Source organism: Moschus berezovskii, chromosome 24 (genome assembly GCF_049115385.1).
Source record: "Moschus berezovskii isolate FMDL1 chromosome 24, NW_MosBer_1.0, whole genome shotgun sequence".
Taxonomy (NCBI): Eukaryota; Metazoa; Chordata; class Mammalia; order Artiodactyla; family Moschidae; genus Moschus; species Moschus berezovskii.
The window spans coordinates 46,180,834-46,194,681 of NC_142483.1; the positions used below are offsets into that span (position 1 = coordinate 46,180,834).

At 39.5% G+C, this 13,848-nt stretch overlaps 1 protein-coding gene across 8 annotated transcripts in view; it reads right to left on the bottom strand.

Annotated features, from left to right (window-relative positions):
- SNRK (SNF related kinase) overlaps positions 1 to 13,848 on the bottom strand; it is a 71,106-nt gene that overhangs the window by 14,584 nt on the left and 42,674 nt on the right. The window lies entirely within an intron of this gene.

Here is a 13,848-nt window from a genome sequence, read left to right on the forward strand (position 1 = left end):
AATATTCCTAAGAAAGGAAAATTCCCAAACTCATTCTAAGAGCCAAGATCACCTTGATACCAAAACCAGAAAAAGATATCACAGAAAAGAAAATTATGGGCCAATATCATTGATAAACAGATACAAAAATTCTAAACAAAATACTGGCAAACTGAATTCGACAATGATCAAGTAGGATTTATCCAAGGGATGCAAGGATTTTTCAATATTCACAAATCAATCTGTGTAATACACCACACGTTAACAAACTGAAAAATAAAAACCAGATGATCATCTCAATTGATGCACGGAAAAGCTTCTGAGAAAATCCAATACTCATTTATGATAAAAACTCTCCAGAAAGTGGGCACAGAGGGAACCTACCTCAACATAATAAAGGCCATTTATGACAAACACACAGATTACATCATTCTCAACAGTGAAAAGCTGAAAGCATTTCCCCTAAGATCAGGACCAAGACAAGGATGCCCACTCTTGACACTTTCATTCAACACAGCCATAAGAATCAGAGAAGAAAAAGAAAGGGAATACAAGTTGGAAACAAAGTAAAACTGTCACTGTTTGCAGATGAAGTGGTATTACACACAGAAAATCCTAAATATGCTGCGAGAATACTATTCAGTTCAGTCGCTCAGTCGTGTCCAACTCTTTGCGACCCCATGAATCACAGCATGCCAGGCCTCCCTGTCCATCACCAACTCCCAGAGTTCACTCAAACTCATGTCCATCGAGTCGGTGATGCCATCCAGCCATCTCATTCTCTGTCATCCCCTTCTCCTCCCGCCCCCAATCCTTCCCAGCATCAGAGCCTTTTAGAGCTCATCAATGAATTCAATAAAGTTGTAGGATACAAAACTAAACTTCCTGTATTTCTATACACTAACAACAAAAGATCAGAAAGAGAAATTAAGGAAACAGTCTCATTTACCACTGCATCAAAAAGAATAACACCTAGGAATAAACCTACACAAGAAAACGAAAGATCTATAATCTGAAAACTATAAAACGATGAAAGAAATCAAAGATGACACAAACAGATGGAAAGATATGCCACGTTCTTGGATTGGAAGAACAATATTGTCAAAATGACTATACTATCCAATGACTGAACGCAATCCCTACCGAATGGCATTTTTTCAGATCTAGAACAAAAAATCTTAAAATGTATGTGGAAACACAAAAGATCCCGAAAAGCCAAAGCAGTCATGAGAAAGAAAAACAGAGCTGGAGGAATCAAGCTTTCTGACTTCAGATAATACTATAAAGATACAATAATCAAAACCATATGCTACCTGGCACAGAGACAGGCTCACAGATCAGTAGGACTGAAAGTCCAGAAATAAACCCATGTCAATCTACGGTAAAGAAGGCAAGAACACACAATGATTTGGAAAAGACAGTCTCTTCAATTAGCGGTGCTGGAAAAACTGGACAACTATGCCTAAAAGAATTAAATCAGAACACTCTCTAACACCACACACAAAAATATACTCAAAATGGTAAAAGCTCTAAATGTAAGGCTGAATACTATAAAAGTCTCAGAAGAAAATATGAGAACACTCTTTGTCAATAATTGCAAGAAAATCTTTTTGGATCTACTTCCTAGAGTAATGAAGCAAAAAAACACAAAGGGGATCTAATTAAACTTAAAGGAAACCATTAAAAAAAAAAAGACAATCCACAGAATGGGAGAAAGCATGTGCAAATGATATGACCAACAAGAGATTAATTTCCAAAATATACAAACAGTTCATGCAATTCAATATATTTAAAAAAAACAATAAAAAATGGACAGAAGATCTAAATAGATTTCTCCCAAGAAGACATACAGATGTCCAAAAAACACATGAAAATATGCTCAACATCACTAATTATTAGAGAAATGCAAATCAAAACTAAATAAGGTATGACCTCACATCAGTCAGAATGGCCATCATCAGAAAGTCTACAAACAATTGTTGGAGAGGGTGTGAAGAAAAGGGAACCTTCCTACATTGCTGGTGGGAATGTAAATTGGTAACAGTCACTATGAAGAATAGTACTGAGGTTCTTTGAAAAACTAAAAACAGAGATACCGAATGTTCCAGCAATCCCACTCCTGGGCATAAATCTGGAGAAAACCGTACTTTTAAAAGATACATGGAATCCCATGGCTTTTTTTGCAAACCACTTACAATAGCCGAGACAGAAACAACCTAAATATCCATCGATAGATTAATAAAGAAGATGTGGTACATATATATTACAATTGACTATTACTTAGTCATAAAAAAGAAATAACACCATTCGCAGTGACTTGAATAGACCTGGACATCATCACAGTAAATAAGTCAGACAGACAAAGGTAAGTATCATGTAATATCACTTTTATGTGGAATCCAAAAAATGATACAAATGAACTTACAAAACAGAAAGAGATTCACAGTCTTAGAAAACAAACTTAAGGTTACCAAAGGGGACAGATGGAGGGGAGGGAAAAATTAGGAGGCTGGGTGGCTGGGTTTAATGTATACACACACACACATACACACACAAAATAATCAATAAGGATCTACTGTACAGCAAAAGGAACTCTACTCAATGCTCTATAATAATCTACATAGGAAAGGAATCTGAAAGAAGAATTGATATGTGTAACTCAATCTCCAGTGGTCATGTATGGATGTGAGAATTGGACTGTGAAGAAAGCTGATAGCCGAAGAATTGATGCTTTTGAACTGTGGTGCTGGAGAAGACTCTTGAGAGTCCCTTGGACTGCAAGGAGATCCAACCAGTCCATTCTAAAGGAGATCAGTCCTGGGTGTTCATTGGAAGGACTGATGCTAAAGCTGAAACTCCAATACTTTGGCCACCTCATGCGACGAGTTGACTCACTGGAAAAGACTCTGATGCTGGGAGGGATTGGGGGCAGGAGGAGAAGGGGACGACAGAGAATGATGGCTGGATGGCATCACTGACTCGATGGAGGTGGGTTTGAGTGAACTCTGGGAGTTGGTGATGGACAGGGAGGCCTGGCGTGCTGTGATTCATGGGGTCGCAGAGAGTCGGACACGACTGAGCGACTGAACTCAACTGAACTCAATCACTGTGCTGCATACCTGAAACTAGCACAAAATGGTCAATCGCCTTTACTCCAATAACTATAAAACAATTTATAACTCATTTATAAAAACCATTTATAACTCAAAGTAAAAAGATCTAGGGAAGACAAGTTAAGCCCCAAACAGGCAGAGAAGGTATTTGTCTTACTCTGCTTTTATATTCACTTAAAATCCAAGTGTCAGGCACATAGCGAACAGTCAGTAAGTGTTCAGTGAAGAAATGAATTAATTCATTTCTTAGTGACAAGAATAGAAAGTACCTATCAGGATTCCCAAATATATGGACACAGACTGCCATTTTTCCCATTACATTATACACCAGAGATAAAACTAATATATTAATACTCTGAAACATGAAAAGGGTTTTTCCTAAGGTCACAATTGTCCAGGTTGTTCTTAAACCACAATCCTGGTTAGGTAAATAAATCACTTAACAGACAAGAAAATTAAAGCTCATGAGAAGAAAAATTTTCCTGGGCTGGGATGTCAATGAGGAAAAAGACTGGTTATGTATTACTTCAGAGGAAAGAACTAGGATTGAAGGTATAAGCAACCAGGAGGGCACACACTTCAATGTGTGCCCTGACTTCAATAGCAGATGCTACCATGAAAATACTGGTAAAGTTAGTAAGTTTCTTATCACTGTAAGTATTTCAGGAAAGGCTGAGTAATCATCTGTCTAATCTCCTGTATAGGCGCCTGTACGAGTTTTAAAGCTGGACCAGCTGATAATCTGAGGACCTTCAAAACTCCAGCATTACACTTACTTCTATAATAACAAATAATCCGCTACTTCTTGCCACTAAATAAGAAATGAAGCCATCACTGAGATGGGAAAATGATGTTTCTTTCAGATGAAAAAAGAATGACTCCATTTAGAAAGGACATCGTAAGTCATTCATTTAATCCAAAAACTAAAAGTGTAGACATGATAATATCAACGTTCAAGGAACACAACATCAATTCAAGAAGCTTTCTAGACCACAAAAAGCTTAGAAGAGAGCAAGTGACAGGGCACATGGCCTTGGTCACCACAGCTGTTAACACTCAACTGCTGTTTTTAATTAAGGTTAAATACTCAAAATTATGTAGGTTCCATGGGAATTAAAACTTGTTAATAAAATCTTTTCCTTGGTCCAAGCTAAAGAAAAAGGGCAGTAAATGCAGAAACCCAAAAGTTACACACACTGTGATTTTTCTATAGATGCAATAAATTTTATTAATTTTCCCAGTAGGAATTATTGAAGGAGATGGGGAAATCTACTAAAATTAAAACATTTATAAAAATGAGCCTGAAAGGGACCTGAGGATCCCTCAGTTCAAACCTTTGGCTCTGCAGTGTCCCCAAGAGGTCACCCAGCATTACTTGTTGGATGCATGAATTATTTTACTGCCCCAGGACAGCAGGCAGTTTAGGATTCCACTCCACTCACTGACCCACATTTCTTTATCTTGATTCTGGAACCCAAAGGGCCATCTCCACTCAAAGTCAAGCAATCAGAAATGGTGGCTACTTGCACCTTACTTCCTATTTTAGGAAAAATATTCGGTGAGAAGAATGTATAACCTCAACTCTAGGAATACCTTATTACGGTTTTTAAAGAAAATTATATAGCTGATATTTGTACAACATGAACCTGCTGTTTCTGGTCACCTGCTCCAACTCTCAAGCCACTGTGAACAAGTGGTAATTACAATTATTCTCCCTTCAATGCATGTGTCCTTCACGGTACACAATGGTCATAGTCTAGAAATTAACTGTAAAGTAAACCTTCCACCAATGTTCATTACACAAGGATGGAAATTCACATTTGTGTTTATAATGTATACTTGGCTGTCTCCTCCCCAGAGGAGGAGGCGATTTTAAACTGCTTACAGTAAAAATGCATAAACACTGAGGCGGAGTCAAGAGGGCAGGGAGGAGGATGCAGTTTGTGTCTCCTCACAACCAGGGCACTACAAGGCACTGATACAGGAGCGTGGACACCTGAATGGACGGAGGAACCCCCTTCATGGCCAGGTGGAATTTAGGGAGCTGGGAGGGAGGAGAAGTGGAGCTGGTGAGGCCAGGACCCTGAGGGACGGCTGAGGCAGGTGAGAGTTCCCATGCTTGAAGGGGCTCACTCCTGGTGAGGACAGCAGGAAAGAGGGGGATCTCAGGGGGCTGGAGGAGCAGAAGGGAATGGGGCCAGTGCTTCTGCTGCCCACTCAGGCCCCAGGGGGCCTGCTGGGGTCCAGAGCGAGAACCTCAGTCCTCCGAGGCCCTCTCCAGGCTTGCGGATCCTAGGGGACAATGGGAGGCAGGGAGAGGGGGAGGAAAAGTAGAGGTGAGGTGGATGGGAGCCCCTAAGGGGCAGCTGGGGGAGGGGTGGGCTTCCCACGTTCAGGGGTGCCCACTCACTCTAAGAAGATCAGCAAGGATGGGGGAAGACCTTCAGGGGATTGGGGAATTAGAGGGGAGCCAGCCAGCATTTTCCACACCTGCTTGGGTTCTGGCAAGCCTACTGGGGTCCCAGGCCAAACCTCTCCCTTCCAGCTACACAGAACAAATCTCCCTCCCCTGCACCTCCCCCACAAGGACCTATTCTCCTGCACAGGGGTCCTGAGCCCAGGCCCCACCCTCACCAAGACCCTGCCCTTCATAGCCAAACCTGGCTCTACCCAACTGCCTGCAAACTCCAGTGCTGAATGCCCCAACCCAAACAACAGTAAGACAGGAACACAGCTTCACCCATCAAAAAAGTGAGATGACAAAAAAACATGAAAGAACAAGGTAAACACCTACAAGACCAAATAAAGGAAGAGGAAATAGGCAGGCTACCGGAAAAAGAATTAACAGAAATGATAGCAAAGATGACCCAAAATTTCAGAAACAGAATGGAGACACAGATGGAAAAAACATAAGAAATGTGTAACAAGGACCTAGAAGAACAAAAAAGCAGTGATAAACACAGTAACTAAAATGAAAAACACATTAGAAGAAATCAACAGCAGAATAACTGAGGCAGAAGAACAAATAAGTGAGCTGGAAGACAGAATGTCGAAATAACTGCTGAGGAGCAGAATTCATAAAAAAGAAAAGAACTGAGGACAGTCTCAGAGACCTCTGGGACAACATTAAACGAACCAGCACTCAGATGATAGGGGTCCCCGAAGAAGAGAAAGAGTCTGAGAAAATATTTGAGAGGTCACATATGAAAACTTCCCTAGCAGGAGAAAAGAGACAGCCGCCCAAGTTCAGGAAGCACAGAGTCCCATACAGCAGGGCTTTCCAGCCTTTTTTGGCACCAGGCCCAGTTTCACTGAAGGTAATTTTTCCATGGACTGTGGGGGAGGAGGTGGTCCAGGCGGTCACGTGAGCAATGGGAGCGGCAGACGAAGCTCTGCATGTGCATCTGGGTAGCTAACAGGCCACAGACAAGTACCAGGGTTAAGGACTTCTGCCATGCAGGGTAAAGCCAAGGAGACACACACCAAGATACATAATATTCCAACTAACAAAAATTCAATTCAAAGAAAAAGTATTAAACACAGCAAGGGAAAAGCAACAAATGACATACAAGGAAATCCCCATAAGGTTATCAGCTGACTGTCAGCAGAAATAGAGTCTGGCAGAGAGAAATCAAAAGCTTTAGAGACAAGCAAAAGCTAAGAGACTTTAGCACCACCAAACCAGCTGTAGAACCAACGCTAAAGGAACTGCTCTAGGCAGAAACATAAGGAAAAAACCCACAAAAACAAAAACAAACCAAAACCATTTTTTAAATGGTAACTGGCACATACATATTGATAATTACCTTGACTGTAAACGGATTAAACCCTCCAATCAAAAAACACAGACTGGCTGAATGGATACAAAAACAACGCCCATATATATGTACGTCTATAAGAGACTTACTTCAGAACCAGAGATATATACAGACTGAAAATGAGGGGATGGAAAAAGACGTTTCATACAAATCGAAATCAAAACAAAGCTGGAGTAGTAATGCCTTTAGATAAAACAGTTTACAATAATAGTGGAAGGGGTTTTCAACACTCCACTTACACCAATGAACAGATAATCCAGACAGAAAATAAGGAAACACAACCTGAAATGACACAATAGACCAGACAGATTTAACTGATATTTACAGGACATTCCACTTGAAAGGGCAGAATACACTTCCTGCTCAAGTGCACATGGAACATCCTCCAGAACAGATCACATCTTGAATCACAAATCAAGCCTTGGAAAATTTAAGACAACTGAAATCATATCAAGCATCTTTTTTGACCACAATGCTATGAGATTAGAAATCATCACAGAAAAAAAAAAAAAACTGTAAAAAACACAAACGTACGGAGGTTAAATAGTGCGCTGCTGAATAACCAAGAGATTACTGAAGGAATGAAAAACAATAAAATATACAAGCAAATAACAATGAAAACATGACCCAAATGATGACCCAAAACCTATGTGACACAGCAAAAACAGTTCTAAGAGGAAGTTTACAGCAATTCAAGAAACAAGAAAAACCTCAAATAAATAATCTAATCTTACACCTAAAGCAACTAGAGAAAGAAAAACAAATCCCAAAGTTAGTAAAGGAAAGAAATCATAAAGATCAGAGTAGAAAAAATGAAACAGAAATTAAAAAAACAGCAAATATCAGTAAAACTAAAAGTTGTTCGAGATCATAAACAAAAGTGATAAACCTTTAGAGAGAATCATCAAAAAAAAAAAGAGAGAAGACTCAAATCAATAAGATTAGAAATTAAAAAGGAGAAATTAGAACTGACATGGCAGAAATAGTCATGAGACTACTACAAGCAACTATATGCCAATGAAATGGACAATCTTGAAGAAATGGACAAATTCTCAGAAAGGCACAACTTTCTAATACTGAACTGGAAAGAACTAGAAAATATAAACAGATCAATCACAAGCAATGAATTTGAAACTATAATCAAAACTCTTCCAACATACAAAAGTCCAGGACAAAATGGTTTCACAGGGGAATTCTATCAAACATTTAGAGAAGAGCTAACACCCATCTTTCTCAAACTCTTCCCAAAAATTGCAGAGGGAGGAACATTTCCAAACTCATTCTACAAAGCCACCATCCCAGAATATCAAAACAGACACAGCTATCACAAAAAAAAGAAAATTACAGACCAATATTCTTGAGGAACATGGACAAAAAAATCCTCAACAAAATCTAATGATACAATGAAAGAATCATACAGCACAATCAAGTGGGATTTACCCCAGGGATGCAAAGACTTAATATACGCACATCAGTCAAGTGACACACCGCAGTGACAGTAAAAATGAGACGATATCAATGGATGCAGGAAAAACTGCTGACAAAATTCAACACCCATTTATGATTAAAAAAAAAACTCTCCAGAAAAAAGGCAGAGAGGGAATTTGCCTCAACATAATAAAGACCACAGACAACAAATCCAGAGTAAATATTCTCAATAGTGAAAAACTGAAAGCATTTCCTCTAAAATCAGGAACAAAAGACAAGGATGTCCACTCTCACCACCATTACTCAACACAGGTTTGGAAGTCCTAGGCAGAGTTATCAGAAAAGAAAAAGCAATAAAAGGAATCCAAATAAGAAACGGTAAAACTGTCACTGCAGATGAAAAGACAGTACACACAGAAGATTCTAAAGATAATGGCAGACACGAGAGCTAATCAGTGACTCTGGTAAAGTTGCAGGACACAAAATTAACGCATGGAAATCTCTTGCATTCCTATACACCTACAATGAAAGATCAGAAAGAGAAACTAAGGGGACAATCCCATTTACCATCACAACAAAAAGAATAAAATACCTAAGAATAAACCTAAGGAGGCAAAAGACCTATACTCAGAAAACTACAAAACACTCATGAAAGAAATCAAAGATGATACAAACAGATGGAGATATATACCACGTTCTTGGACTCAAAGAATCAATATTGTGAAAATGACTATACTACCCAAAATAATTTCCAGATTCAGTGCAATCCCTATCAAATTATCAATGGCACCTTTGCACAGAATTGAAAGAAAAAATTCTACAATTTATATGGAAACACAAAAGACCCCAAATAGCCAAAGGAATCTTGAGAAAGAAAAAACAGAGCTAGAGGAATCAGGCTCCCCAACTTCAGACTGTACTATAAAAGCTATAGTAATCGAGACAGTATGGTATTGATGGAAAAACAGGAATATAGATCAAGGGTACAGGACAGAAAGTCCAGAAATAAACCTATGGTCAATTAACCTAAGACAAAGGAGGCAAAAACATACAATGGAGAAAAGACAGTCTCTTCAGTAAGCAGTGCTGGGAAAACTGGACAGCTACATGTAAAAAAATGAAATTAGAACATTCCCAAACACTGTACACAAAAATAAAAATAAACTCAAAATGGGTAAAAGACATAAATGTAAAACCAGACACTGTAAAACTCTTAGAGGAAAATATAGGCAGAATAGTTTCTGACATAAATCACAGCAAGATCCTTTTTGACCCACCACCTAGAATAATGAAAATAAAAACAAAAATTAACAAATGGGACCTAATTAAACTTAAAACTCTTTGGCACAGCAAAGGAAACCATAAACTAGATGAAAAGACAACCCTCAGAATGGGAGAAAATATTTGCAAATGAAGCAACAGACAATTTATCTCCAAAATACACAAACAGTTCATGCAGCTCAATAGCAAAAAAAAAAAAAAAAAATGAAAACAATAAACAACCCAATCAAAAATGGGCAGAAGTGGTAAACAGACATTCCTCCAAAGAAGACACACAGATGGCCAAGAGGCACAAGAAACAATGCCCAACATCACTAACTATTACAGAAATGCCAATAAAAACTACAGTGAAGTATCACCTCACACTAGTCAGAATGGCCACCATCAAACACTCTACACACAGGGACTTCCCTGGTGGTCCAGTGATTAAGAATCTGCCTGCCAATGCAGGGGACACAGATTCGATCCCTGGTCTGGGAAGCTTCCATATGCCATAGAGCAACTAAGCTTGTGTGTCACAGCTACTGAGCCCATGCTCTGCAACAAGAGAAGCCACCACAAGCAGCCCAGCACCGCAACAGAGTAAATTCCCGCTTCCTGTAACTAGAGAAAGGCTGCCCACAACGATGAAGACACATAAGTATTTTTTTAAATCTACAAACAATGCTGGAGAGAGTGTGGAGGAAAGGCAACAGTCTTGCACTAACTGATACAAGGGCTAAGGAGAACAGTATGGAGGTTTCTTAAAAAAATAAAACTAAAACTACCATATGACCAAGCAATCCCACTCCTGGGCATAAAACCGTAACTGCAGCACCATTTACAACAGCCAAGACATGGAAACAACCCAGATGTCCATCGACAAATGAATGGATAAAGAAGATGTGGTACATATATACAATGGAATATTACTCAGCCATAAAAAGGAACAAAACTGGGTCATTTTTAGAGATGTGGATGGACCTAGAGCCTGTCGTACAGCGTGAAGTAAGTTAAAAAGAGAAAACCAAACACTGTATATTAACACGTTTGTGTGATCTAGAAAAACAGTACTGATGATGCTAGTTCCAAGGCAGGAACAGAATCACAGACACAGAGAATGGACACGTGGACACAGCGGGGAAGGGGAGGGTGGGACGAACTGGGATACTGGGACATGAAACCCCACCAGGTGTCAACAGACGGCTAGTGGGGACATGCTGCGAAGCACAGGGAGCTCAGCCTGGCGCTCCGTGATGACCGAGACGGCTGTGGGGGAGGAGGGCGGGAGCGGGGCTCGAGAGGGAGGGGACATGTGTATACATAAGACAACTCGCTTCGCTGAACAGCAGAAACTAACACAATGCTGTCAAGCATTTACACTCCAATCAAAGGCATAAACATAAATATCTGGATAGTTAAAAACATTCTGTCTTTAAAATACTGACAATGTCTAATGCGACTACCATGACCAAACCTAACCATTAACACATATGTATATGAGATATAACAAATTCATATTTTCTGTATAAATTGTAAAAAAGAAAAAAGAACAAAAAATTTTATAAAGTAAATTTGGTTGTATTATTTCTTCGGCCACCTCATACTCTGGATAAACTAGTTTGGTTTTTTACTTTTCTCCATGCTAAACTGGAGATGACATCGGACAGTACAATTATACAAAACCAATGATTTAAAAATATAACAAACAATATAAATATCAACTAATAATTACTCCCAAATTTTAATTTGTTTAAAAAATCTTATTTTTCTGTTAAATAGTAACCTCAACAGCAGTAACTATTTGGAAATGTTCTCTTCAGGATCATTTGCCCAAGCAAGCTAACAAACTCAGCTTGTTATGAAGCGAGGCATGTCTAGAAGAGTAAAGGAGAAAAATAATGTAAATATATACACTGTTCTGTTTCCAGTTCAGGCTCAAATAATTGCTGAACATGGACATGCTTACAACTTGAGAAACTCAGCAATACAATTCTAGGGCAAGTAGTTTACAAAGCTACATGACATCTGAAGCACTGAAGCTGGAGAAGAACAGCAGTGTAACTGAAGGGTCAAGTTTTGGAAAGGGCAAACGACTTTCTCACGGAGACATCATTCCAGGGACCATTTATTCCATTTACTTTTTTCCCCAGAATCTTTTTTCTCTTCTTCCTCTCCTTTTTGTCTCTGAATGATTAACTTTTCCATCCTAACAGCCAAAGGAAAGAGATAAAAAGTCACTAAATGAGCTCAAAGTAGGACTTAAGCCAAGTTACTGAAAAATACATCATCCATCTTTGAAACGAGAATCGTTGCTTCCTCTTAAAGCTGTGTGGGCATTAAAAGGATTAGAATCGAATCCACAGTAGGTATTCAGAACAGACCCAGCGCACAGAAAGCGTTCCCCAGGAGGACAGAAATAAGTGAGAGACACCCGTACTCTTACAGGGCTCCCTATCACTGTGAGAAACAGACAGCAGGTAACAGAGAAAGACAGTAGACAGAAGTTCAAGAAGGCACAAAGCCCACACACACAAGGGAAACTAACAGAGAGGGCAGGGGCCGGGGGACAGGGAAGGGCTTTTAGCAACTCAGGTTTAAAAAAGGTGATAACCCAGGGGTTAGGGCCCCGGGACTAGACATCTGGTGAAACAGGATTTAAAATGGAATCAAGAATGATTGTTAAACCCAAAATGGAGGAGGGAAATGGTAATTGGCTTAATAAAAATTCATTTTAGTGGATGTTTTAAATTACCTTTTCCATTAAAAAAAAAAAAACTGCAAGATAAAGATCACAGTCACAGCTTGAGATCCTAGGACCAAAAGGAATTCACCACGTCTGTAACTGAGGGAGTGGCATGAGTGGGGAAAGTGAGAGAGCACAGAACACGGACTTCATTCTCACTTTAAAAAAAAAAAAAAAAGGGTAACAGAACTGTCTGTCCACATTAAAGGTCCACAGGGACACAAACACCAACTCTCTCAAAAATCAAACTTAATGTTGACACTACTATCCAAAACATATGTTTTTATTTCATACCCAACTACAGGCCCTTGGTTAATAATAGAAAAAGTAAGTAACACTTCACAAATACAGTTCCTGTGGTTTTAAAAAAAAAAATCTTTCAACTCATGGAAGGGAAGGGATGGAAAGATAATGCAGTCTTTTTAGTATAAATTATGGGAGGGACTTCCCTGGTGGTCCAGTGGCTAAAACTCTGCACTCCCAATACAAGTCGCTTGGGTTTGATCCCTAGGTCAAGCAACTAGATCACACACCGCCAACTGAGAGTTCGCATGTCACAATGAAGATCACAAATAGCTGTGAAAAGAAGAGAAGCAAAAAGCAAAGGAGAAAAGGAAAGATATAAGCATCTGAATGCAGAGTTCCAAAGAATAGCAAGGAGAGGTAAGAAAGCCTTCCTCAGCGATCAATGCAAAGAAATAGAGGAAAACAACAGAATAGGAAAGACAAGAGATCTCTTCAAGAAAATGAGAGAAATCAAGGGAACATTTCATGTAAAGATGGGCTCGATAAAGGACAGAAATGGTATGGACCTAACAGAAACAGAAGATATTAAGAAGAGGTGGCAAGAATACACAGAACTGTACAAAAAAGATCTTCAGGACCAAGAAAATCACGATGGTGTGATCACTCACCTAGAGCCAAACATCTTGGAACGTGAAGTCAAGTGGGCCTTAGAAAGCATCACTATGAACAATGCTAGTGGAGGTGATGGAATTCCAGTTGAGCTATTTCAAATCCTGAAAGATGATGCTGTGAAAGTGCTGCACTCAATATGCCAGCAAATTTGGAAAACTCAGCAGTGGCCACAGGACTGAAAAAAGTCAGTCTTCATTCCAATCCCAAAGAAAGGCAATGCCAAAGAATGCTCAAACTACCGCACAATTGCACTCATCTCACACGCTAGCAAAGTCATGCTCAAAATTCTCCAAGCCAGGCTTCAGCAATATGTGAACCGTGAACTTCCAGATGTTCAAGCTGGTTTCAGAAAAGGCAGAGGCATGAGAGATCAAATTGCCAACATCCGCTGGATCATGGAGAAAGCAAGAGAGTTCCAGAAAAACATCTATTTCTGCTTCATTGACTATGCCAAAGCCTTTGACTGTGTCGATCACAATGAACTGTGGAACATTCTGAAAGAGATGGGAATCCCAGACCACCTGACCTGCCTCTTGAGAAACCTGTATGCAGGTCAGGAAGCAACTGTTAGAACTGGACATGGAAC